The sequence below is a fragment of the Alnus glutinosa genome, chromosome 6, assembly GCF_958979055.1.
Source record: "Alnus glutinosa chromosome 6, dhAlnGlut1.1, whole genome shotgun sequence".
In the NCBI taxonomy this organism is placed as follows: Eukaryota; Viridiplantae; Streptophyta; class Magnoliopsida; order Fagales; family Betulaceae; genus Alnus; species Alnus glutinosa.
The window spans coordinates 11,502,890-11,514,573 of record NC_084891.1 but is presented as its reverse complement, the minus strand read 5'-3'; the positions used below and the strand labels follow the sequence as shown (position 1 = coordinate 11,514,573).

The following is an 11,684-nucleotide window of genomic DNA, read 5'->3' as shown; positions in this document are numbered from 1 at the left end:
TTGTAGCTTCAATTCTACAACCTTTACTTTTTTCCTTTTTTTTTCAAAGTCAAGTTGAATACGCTCTATAAGTATCTCGTTACACAAAACAACCTTATATCTCTGTGGTTCGATAACCCTTACTATAGTACAATTGATTCGTACTATTGCGAAGTGGTAAAACATATAAATTTAAAATCCATGTAGTCGAGTTGACTACCAGCTGACGTTCGGACAGTTGAACTGATGCACGCAGTTTCCATATATGAAGCTTGAGCGTCCGAACCATGAAGACTAACGTCCGGATGATTGAACTTTGTATGCACGACTTGCCTTATAAAAGAGACAGTCCGGATAGGAACACATATCGTCCGGACGGTTGCAGCTGTCTTCCCAAATCTGTGTTTTGGAAAGAAATCTTTCAACCTGTCAAACACTAAAATCATCTGGACGTGTTGCTGAGAAGTCCGAATGGATGCAAGCTGGAATAGATCGAAGGTTCTCGACACAGAGGAAGGTCCAGACGGAAAGTTCTCGTCGTCCGGACGGATGATGCTTGGACAGTTGAGCGTCTAGACGAAATATCACATCGTCCGAACGGATTCAAGGGATATGATTTTTCTAATTTGGAATCTGTGCAAAATCTCCTAGAAGCATAGCTCTCAAAGGAAGATTTCTGAAAATGATTGAACCCCTCATAAAAAGCATCATCACAAGAAACTGATTTTATCCAACAGAATGCAACCAATTATAAACCAACACTTTCCATATATAATTCTTCTGAACGTGTGCTCCAATTAAATTGTGTTTTGGGCCTTGTGTAGGGCTTTGAGCTCGGCCTCTATTCTAGTAGCCCCTTATTCCCTTAGGCCATAAGTATGGTCCAATGGGAATTAAGTAATATGCTTCAATTCCTGTAGTCCACCATTCCCTTGGGCCACAAGTGTGGTCCAATGGGAATTAAGTAATACACTTCCATTCCAGTATTCTTCCATTCCCTTGGGCCAAAAGTGTGGTCCAATGGAAATTAAGTTGTTTTGTGCCACCAGGGTTTGCATTGCTGGGTAGATCTATCGGGATAGAACACACGGACAAATGGCGGGTAAAAGAAATCACCGGCGGGCTTCAAAAGTGACACAAGGTTTCGCTTCTTGAATTGCCTATAGGCCCACTTCACCGATTCTTTCTCTCGGAATGCATTGACAATGTCGAAACGAGTTTCGACAGTGAACGTTCTTCGCTGCCATTCTCTTCATATATACTCACCGAGGTGGCCGGGACTGTCTGGAGAGGAAGGTTGGGCAGGTTTCATGAAAAATGCTTTTTGAGGACTTTTGTCAAACACTTGGTGTGCCAAAATAAATTTGCCAAGGAAGGCAAATTTTTGAACTTTTAATCGGTGGGAAATGCAAGAAAAGGGAAGAGGAAAAGATTAAATGCAAAAGAAATGAAAGAAAAAGATCAAAAATGGAGAAAATGGGGAGTTGGGGAATAAGGCACTAAGAGATGGGAGAAGAGAGGTCTTGGGTGCAGAGGGAAAAATAAGGGAATGAAGGTACACGGGGGTTTTAAAAAAACTGATCACATGCCTCCTGGGCGATGTCAATCGATCAAAACAAAAAATAGATCGATCGATTTACCTTTGAATATTAAAATAAAACAGATCAATGAAAAGCATAAAAATAACAAGCATGAAGTATACACAATCAAACAAAATGAATGGGGTGCCTCCCAGGAGTGTTAAGTTTAACGTCTTCAGCCAGACCCATCAAAACTCACTGCTAATGAATGGATTTGTGTCTGGCAGTGGTTGGGCAAAATTTATCATTTCGCGCCCATTCCAATTAGGACCCTTGAGACTTAAGGGATATGGCACTTCAGGTTTAAAATGTGCCTCAAGGAATTTTGTTGTGGAGTGTGGTGCTTCGGTAAACACTCCCTTATCCTTGGCAAGTTTTGTCTTTTCTAATTGCCCTATCGGTTCGGTCTTCCCCTCTCCCACCTTTGGATTAATGACTACCCCTCCACTCCTAGGATTTGTAACAGGCTGACTAGAACACTTCCCTATCTCTCTCTCCTTAAGGGACTTAGCTAGTTGTCTAAGTTGGACTTCTAACGTTGCTATAGACTGAGAATGGGAATTCAGAATTTGAGTCAGTGACTCAAATTTATTGAGACTGGTCAACACCTTTTCCTCAAATGTAGAATTTATAGGAGGTGGAAGGGCTGATTGCTATTGTGGGTTGGGAGGACGACTATTAGGTGGCGGGTGGTAAAATTGATTGTTGGACTGCTGATAAGCTTGGTTTTGCAGTCCATTGTATTGTGGAACATTAGGCCGCCACATATTACTATTGTTTCTCAAACCTGGGCTATAAGAATTATTAAAATGATCACCACCCAGTCTAGAGAAAGCTGAATTCATCTGCTCAGCTAGAGGCTTAGGAAACTGTCCAACAATAGGTCGATTTCTGGCCTGATGTGATGGGTCGGAGCAAAATGAACATGCATCATGTGGTGTGTGTATATGAGATGCGGTCGCAAGAACAAAACCAGATGCAAGTAATTGATCTAACTTTCTAGATAAAGCATCCACCTTGGCATTTAAGTCCAAAGGTTGGGATACCTCATATAGAGTTTGGCTCTTAGCGTTTGTCCTACGACCAGATGATGAATAGTGTAAAGAGTTTTCCGACAAATTTTCAAAAATTATCCATGCATCATCCTCACTCTTTAACATAAACGTACCCTCACATGAGGCATCTACCATCTGTCTATGAGGCTCAGTCAAGCCATCATAGAAGCACTGTACTAATTGCCACTTGGGACCAGGATGATGTGGACACTTTTGTAAAAGGTCCTTCATCCTCTCCCAAGTCTCATGAAATGGTTCTCCCTCTATTTGCGAAAAACCAGTTATGGCTTTTCGTATTTGGTTTGTTTTCCCTATGGTAAAGTACTTCTTAAGGAACTCGTGTTGCATCTGAGCCCAAGAAGTAATGGAGTTAGTCTCTAGGGAATTCAACCAATACTTAGCTTTATCTTTCAGAGAGAACGGGAACATGTGCATCCTTAAAGCATCCTCTGAAAAATTTTGCAACCTTATGGTGGAGTAGATTTCAATAAATTCATCTAAATGCTTATAAGGGTCTTGGGTACTAAGTCCGTAAAATAATGGAAGCATTTGAATAAATCTGGACTTAATTTCAAAATGAGCTGTCGTAATGTTCGGCAACTAAAGGCTTGAAGTAGGTGTGTATGTCAAGGGAACATAGTGGTCCCTCAACAGCACAGGCTTTGGTTCTTCAGCCATTGGTGATTTAGAATGGACTCTTAGATGAGAGTTCCGTTTGGATCTACTTCGTATAGAAATCGGCTCTAAGTTTGGGCCGAATGGAAAAATAGGCAATGATAATGAACGACGACCAAACATGCACCAACAAAAATTAATCTATATATACAAGGTATAGAAAAGAAATAAAATGAAAAAGGAGAAAAACTAACCGGTTCTACAGTGAGGCAGTGCAGCAGCAGCTGAAGTGCTACTGCAGGAAAAGTAGATCGATCGACTTTAAAAGAGATCGATTGAAACTTAGATCGATCGAAATAAAATTCGATTTATCGATTCTCTGCAGAAAGGAAAACGGAACAGAAATGCAAAAAAATAAATCTAAACAAAATCAAAGTCTAAATATGCACAGGACAGTAAGAAAGTAAATGTTGGTTCAGTCTAGAGTCAGCAGAAAAACAATGCTGCTCAAAACAAAAATCAATCGATCTGATTTTATGTTGATCGATCGAAAGTCAATCGATCAAAAATTTTAGCTCACTGAAATCGATCGAATTTTTTGCAGAAACAGAATTTTGTAGAAAACAGACATAACCGAATTGAAACACTAAAAACAATAAAAGCAGTTTTTATATAGAACCAAAAACAGCTTATGGACAGAATCTACAATATGTACTAAATCAAACTAAATACAATCCTAAATATCCCATAAACAACCGTTAGATCCCGGGCAACGGCGTCAAAAATTGGTAGTCAACTCGACTACGTGGATTTTAAATTTATATGTTTTACCACTTCGCAATAGTACGGATCAATTGTACTATAGTAAGGGTTATCGAACCACAGAGATATAAGGTTGTTTTGTGTAACGAGATACTTATATAGCATATTCAACTTGACTTTGAAATAAAAACAAAGTAAAGGATGTAGAATTGAAGCTACAACAAGTAAAGTGAAGAAATGAAAGCGGAAATGAAAATAAACTTAAAGGAAACTTAGGGTATTGATCTTATCCAATCCTCAACCAATGAAATGCTTAACGTCTATATGGATCTTCCTAACATGCATGATAAGAGCGCGTAATGGGCGTCAACCATTATGACTGCCTTGACATGAAAATACTTTAGTTAAGACGTAATGTAAAGCACCTAGTTTTACATTAAACAACTCCACGTAAGGATTTAAACTATAATTGAAAAATGTTTACTCTACGAAAGGTGTGACGTGATTAATACTCCCTAGCTTACTACTCTATAAAACCTCCTAATAAGCATACATAATATGTGAAAACCCTAATTAGGCCACAATGATAAAGTATCTAGTTTCACACCGATCTATTTCACGTAAAAGTTACACTATAATTGAAAAGCACTTTAGACTACCAAAGGTGTGAAACGACCGGAGTTCCCTAGGATACTCTATAAGGTGACTCTAATAGGTAAACACACATCATGTCAAATAGAACCATTGCAAAAGACATCGTTCTCTTTCAAGAACGTTGATTTTACTCATGAATCCAAGAAAACTCATTGTTAGTATTATTGGCCTCATTCTGTTTGGACAAAATCACTTGTATGTAAAAGATGTTGTTTTACAAGGGATTCCACTATTCATAAGAGTTTTAGAAGATTCTGCCTGCAAGTCAGAAAATCTCCGATTCCTTGTCAGCCGTCCGGACAATCGTGCCATCCCGTCTGGACGCCCATCTGTCTACTGTTCCATCCGTCCGAACGACGTGCCATACCGTCTGGACTCCAAACAAACCAAGCATCATCCGTCCGGACAACGTGAATTTTTCGTCCAGACCTCTACTGTATCGAGAAGCTACTGTTCCAGCTTGCATCCGTCCGGATGTCTTAGCAACCTGTCCGGACACCTCTCAGTGATCGATCAGCTTCAGATTCTTTCCAAGCCCAATTTAAGGGAAGATTACTTCAACCGTCCGGATCACGTGGATTCCCATCCGTCCGAGCTCATATATAAGGCAAGAATCGCAATTCAAATATCACCGTCCAAACGACAGTCAGCCTTGGTTCGGACGTGCATTCATCAGTTAAGGAAATTGCCGATTCGACTTCAACCGTCCGGACGACTGTCTATCATGGTCTGGACGCGTGAAGTCTTATATGGAAGTTACTTGCAGCGGACGTGTGACCGTCCGGACGACAGTGTCTCACCGTCTGGACGCGACTCTTAAACAAGAAAGATTTCTCAGCGAAATTTTCAGAAAAATCTGTCGCACAGTTGTCCGTCCAGACGGCCCATGTCCACCGTCCGGACGGCCCCCTCATATATCACTGCAGTTGCCCATTCTGCACCTCAGCCTATAAATAGATGCCCTTGGGCATTGAGAACTGCAAGAATTTGGTATTGAATTCCACAAGTGCTCAGAGAAGTTATTTTGAGAGATCGTTGAGCTGATTAAGTTTCCTTTGAAGCCATTGCAAGTGTGTTGTTGCTGCGCTACAACTGAAGTCTATCTTAGGGGTTGGCCCTAAGGTAAAGGATTCCATTGAAGACCCCTTCAGGTAGGAGACCTGGTTGTAAAGCGTTCGTGTTGGGTTACACGTTAGAGAGCAAGGTACGACCACTGCATCGGGTATATGTGAGTGTTACTATCTTGTATCTAGCTTTGTCTTCTGAATAGTGGATATCCTGGGTTTGGCTGCCCTGGAGTGGTTTTTCTCTTAACTGAGTTTCCACTTCGTTAACAAAAATCCTTGTGTCATTTATTTTCCGCATTGTTATTTTTGTTGACACATTAAGCACACACTTGCCATTTATTTTAGAAGTCAATTCTATTTTTTCAATTGGTATCAGAGCTTGGTACACTCTGAGAAGATTAATTTCTTGAGTGTTATTTTTGTCTTCTATCATGTCTAAATTGAGTATGGATAAAGTTGCTTCTATTTCTCATGATATGTCTGTTCATAGAACCATGTTCATTAAGCCTATCATGTCTCATAATCATGCTCAATATGTTTGTAAGGGTAAAAGGGCAAATCAATCTATACCTACTTGTCACCACTGTGGTATTATTGGTCATATTCGCCCAAACTGTTTCCAAATTAGGTCTCAGCAACCTTGGAACAAAACCCTTATCCCTAGAAGAGAAGAACCAGGTTTTGAAGAACATGTCAGCATGTTAAGTGATCAAGTTAAACTCATTAGTGAGAAGTTAGCATACCTCACCTCTAATGAGCAAAGATCTGTCCTGGTTAATGTAACGCCCCGAAATTTGAGCCTACAAATTCGTAAGTAGAAACCTCCGGTTTCCACGTGACATTACTTCATCAGAGATAAAATCTCGCAGCGGAATATATTTTTTTCTTCTAAAGCCTTAGGAATTGATAGCATAACACATTTAGAACTGACTGAAATACCTCGATACGTTTATTAAAAGTTACTTAGGTTTATCTTTACATCCTATATTCACACTAGGTGCATCAAAATTAGTGCCACAGGCAGCACATAAGCATATAACATAAAACATGTCGAACATGACATTATTATAAATATTTATATGCCATAAAACAAAACACATATAAGCGCAACTAGTAATTTCTAAGCTAGCACATGATAGTTCGTTGATGGTTTCAAAAACCATCAAAACTGGCATATGGGTCCATGCCTTCATTCTCCAGATCTGCATCAGTAACTATGCAAATATGACGTCATCATATTTACATAGACAAACAAGTGAGTCATCTATTTTCATAACTAAGTTACCATCAGATTAATAACAGTTCATAAATAATACAAATGCAAAGGTTGTATGAATGTGCATCGTAGTAACCATTTAGTTTGGTGTTTTATGATCATCTTTCTTCAGACCTCTCGTTCTTAGGTATCCAAACCCGTTCATGTCCTTTGCCTCACACTTAAAGTCTTACCTGTTTGCACTGGAATCCTACCGGTCCCAGCATTAGTTATATATTAGGACTTTGGACTCACCCTGGGTCACTATGAACCCCTTGGATCTACTGACTAGCCTTTCTTCCACTTGCTACTACATCAGCTTGTTGATGGCTATCTCATCAGCCGTTATATTAATTGGACACAACATGCAATGCATGAACAGCCACATGCAATAAACACATACCACACAGTCCTATTGAAACATAGAATCATTCCTCAGTAAGTACATCCATACTTACCCTCTTCACCGTGTAGTCCTTAGACTTCTTTTCTGCATAAAAATCCATCCATACAATAATATATAAATCAATTATCTATCAAACAAATCATTGTTTATAGACCCTCATCTCTCTATATTTATTATTATCCATCACTTCATTATATTTGAGACGATCACTTATGATAATCTTAAGAGAAATGATCCTTACACTCATTTCTCACAACAGCCCCACAACAAGCTGACGTGGCTGGTAATATTTTATTATTTTTTTTTCTTTTATTTTCCTTTTGTTTTGGTTGAAAACCGGTTGGAGGGAGAAATGAAATTGTTGTGGGGCAGTTGTGAGAAATGAGTGTAGGGATCATTTCTCTAATCTTAAAACCTTGGTTCATAATTTGATGACGAGGCTATATGACCAATACCACCAAATATGAACTTAAAGGATTAAAATATATCATAAGGACAATAAGAGTAAATACGATCAACTCATGAAAGTCATAAGATCAATCATGAGGACAATGAAATATAAGTACGAAATATAAATACGATCAACTCATGAAGCCATAAGATCAGTCATGAGGACAATGAAATTTAAATACGAAATATAAATACGATCAACTCATGAAAGTCATAAGATCAGTCATGAGGACAATGAAATTTAAATACTAAATATAAATACGATCAACTCATGAAACCATGAGGACAATAAAATGAAAAAGCAGTTTATATTACTTTTTACTTTAATTCTTTTATCTCGTAAGCTTATTGGGTCTTTTAAACAATTCATAAAAACAAGTAATGAAATCAAATAGTAAGAAGGAGATGCCAAGTAGTTCATAAGATATTCCTTTGAAAGTTTCACATTCAAACTATATCATTTGAGTTTTTGGACTCGATATAGCGAAAGTGAATTAAACACTTTCTTAGGAATATTCAAGAAGTAACTCCATGCATCAAGATCACTTACCAAGTTGATTTGGAGAGAAAAATAACTTCAAGAACACCAAAGTGGTTGTGTGGTAGAAGGAGAGAAAAAGGGAGAGAAAACCAAAGCAAAAGCTTTCTTGAAAGTTGTCTATGATTTGTGTGGAAAGACTAAGACCCTTGCATGCTTATTTATAAGAGGAAAGTAGGGGTATTAAGGTCCAAAATGTAATAAAATAATTAGCTTATTGAATAATGTCTTGCAAATTTGGATTTTAGAATTTTCGTCCAACTAGAGGGCAGCCTACTCCGAGAATTATTTTGATGGTCAAACCTACTCCGATTGACGTGAAATTTTGAGGGTAGATAGAGGACTTTAAGACAAACACTTTCTCTTTTTGGTTTGACTCATTTCGAGTTCGTTTTGACTTAGTTCCGGTCAAGTCAAAGTTTCTATCTATAAAGCCAAAATATCTTTTATCCACTTTCTGTGTTCACACTTGCTTTATTGATTTTTCTTTCTTGTCATGATTACTCTTGAGATATTCTATCCTTTCATCATTACTCTTGTTTTTTATACATAAATGTTACTAGAAGCATGGAGATATTTTTCTTTGACAGTTTTTCGTTTAATATCAACAGTTGAGTTATTTAGGCACCGGTTTTGGATAAAAAGTCAACTGTTACTAAATTGAATTCTAACTTCACAGGATTCAATTATAAACTATATATATATATATACTATATTGAGTAATTATAAGCCATAATAACATTTTTATCAAGCCTAAATTTAAAGGTCAAAGTTTAACCAAAAGTGCCACTTGGTACCTAAATAGTCAACTACAAATCCAAAAAGTCAACATGTGGACTTTTCACAAAATTTTACCATGTGATAGATATTTCTATTATGAGCACCTCGGTCTTTGAATTAACTAAATCTGAGTCTGTTTGACCTATTTTCGGTTTAATCAAAGTTTAAAGCTTAAATGTTACTTTTAGGTTTTAAAGGGTTTTTAGGTTTTGATCTTTTAAGTTTTCAAAACAACTTTAGGTTTGCTTATAAAAACATGTGGATATTGTCTCCTCAACAATATCAATGATTTCTTAAGAGCTTGAAATTACCGGGCGTTACAGTTAAGAATCATAAGAAAGCTTCCAAACAAGTCTAGGTCAAAAAGGAAGATAATATGTGTTTAATTTCTCATACTGCACTAAAAATTCTTGATACTTGTTTGTGGTATTTGGATAGTGGTTGTTCTAAACACATGACAGGTGACAAGACTTTACTAAAAGAAGTTCAAATGGGCAAAGGTGGATGGATCACCTATGGAGATGGGAGCCAATCCAAAGTCATTGGAAAAGGGACCATTGACATTCCAGGCCTCGGAACATCTCAGGAAGCTTTGTATGTGGAGGGGCTCAAGGCAAATCTCCTCAGCATCAGCCAGTTTTGTGACAATGATTTGGTGGTGCAATTCTCCAAGGAATGTAATATATTTGACAGCAGTGGGAAATGGCTTATGGGGGGGGAAATGCTATGGTCTTCTTGGTCTAACTACATATCCTCAGATTTTCTGCAAAAAGGCAACCATAGACGATAGTGAGCTGTGGCACCAGAGGTTAGGGCATCTAAATTTCTCCGATATGTTGAAAATTGCAAGCAAAGATGTTGTTGAAAGTCTGCCCAAAATGGAGAAGACTGAAAAAGGAGTCTGTGGTGCTTGCCAACTAGGGAAATAGACTCGAGCAGCCCATAAGAAGACCTCAGGTATTCATACTTCTAGAAACCTAGAATTACTGCACATGGATCTCATGGGTCCCACTAGAACTGCTAGTCTAGGTGGGAAAAGGTATATTCTGGTTATTGTAGATGATTTCTCTCAATATACTTGGGCCATTCCTATTCGAGAAAAATCTGATGCTTTTGATGTAGCTCAGCATTTATTCAAAAAGATTCAGGTTGAGCAAAATTGCCAGATTATGAGAATCCGCAGTGATCATGGAAGAGAGTTCAAAAATTCAAAGTTCCAAGAATTATGTCTCTCTTATGTTATCAAGCATGAATTTTCTTCTCCTATCACTCCTCACCAGAATGGAGTTGTTGAAAGAAAGAACAGGGTAATTCAGGAGATGGCTCGTGTGATGATCCACTCAAAGAATCTTGCTCAACACTTCTAGGGAGAAGCTGTAAACACTGCTTGTCATATCATCAACAGGGTCTATCTAAGGCCTGAAACAAGCAAGACTCCCTATGAAATCTGGTGTGGTAAAAAGCCCACGGTAAAGTATTTCAGAACCTTTGGAAGTACATGCTATATCCTTCGTGACCGGGAGAATCTTGGGAAATTTGATCCGAAGAGCAATGAAGGTATATTTTTGGGATATTCATCTACCAGTCATGCTTACAGAGTTTTCAATAAAAGAACAGAGACTGTGATGGAATCCATAAATGTCATCATTGATGATGAAGAAGTTGATAGACCAAGTAGCAAGGAATAAAATCAGCTCGCTCCAGTGGAAGTTACTGATGAAACAACTGATAATGACAAGGCATCTCCAAGTATGTCTCTAGATGAGCCGCCTTCCCCTCTCACGGCTTCAGATACAACGTCCAGTACTTCTGAAGAAGAAGATGCTCCTGCAAATTCTCCCAAGCGGTCATGGGTGAAGCATAATCATCCTCCACAGCAGCTCCTCAGAACCATCAATGAAGGGCGTAGGCTAAGAAGCAGAGTCATTCAGCCAAACAGTGAAGTAGCCAATCAAGTCTCCTACAGCTGCTACCTTGCTCAGTCAGAACCCAAGAAAGTTGATGAAGCCCTACAGGATGAAGGTTGGGTGTCTACCATGCATGATGAGCTCCATCAATTCACTAGAAATGATGTTTGGACCTTGGTTCCCCGTCCTGCAGAACATAATATCATTGGTACTAAGTGGATTTTCAAGAATAAAACAGATGAGCATGGCACTGTGGTTCGGAATAAAGCTCGCCTGGTTGCTCAAGGATACACTCAGATAGAGGGAGTAGACTTTGATGAAACCTTTGCTCCAGTTGCCAGGTTAGAATCCATCAGAATTCTTCTCTCCATTGCTTGTCATCTTGGGTTCAACCTATACTAGATGGATGTAAAGAGTGCCTTTCTGAACAGTGTTCTTCAAGAAGAAGTTTATGTAGAACAGCCGAAGGGTTTTCAAGATTCTCATCATCCCCATCATGTGTACAAGCTGAAGAAGGCATTATATGGGCTTAAGCAGGCTCCTCGATAATGGTATGAGCATCTCACCACTTACCTCCTGGCTAAGGGGTTTACAAGGGGACAAGCTAATCGAACCTTGTTCATCAGGCAACAAGGT

The 11,684-nt window shown here is 38.6% G+C and overlaps 1 non-coding gene across 1 annotated transcript; it reads left to right on the top strand.

Annotated features, from left to right (window-relative positions):
* Positions 1–2,807: 2,807 nt before the first annotated feature.
* Positions 2,808–2,914, top strand: LOC133872098 (small nucleolar RNA R71). Its single transcript, XR_009900947.1, has one exon. It is a non-coding gene; the product is annotated as a small nucleolar RNA R71 (small nucleolar RNA).
* Positions 2,915–11,684: the final 8,770 nt, after the last annotated feature.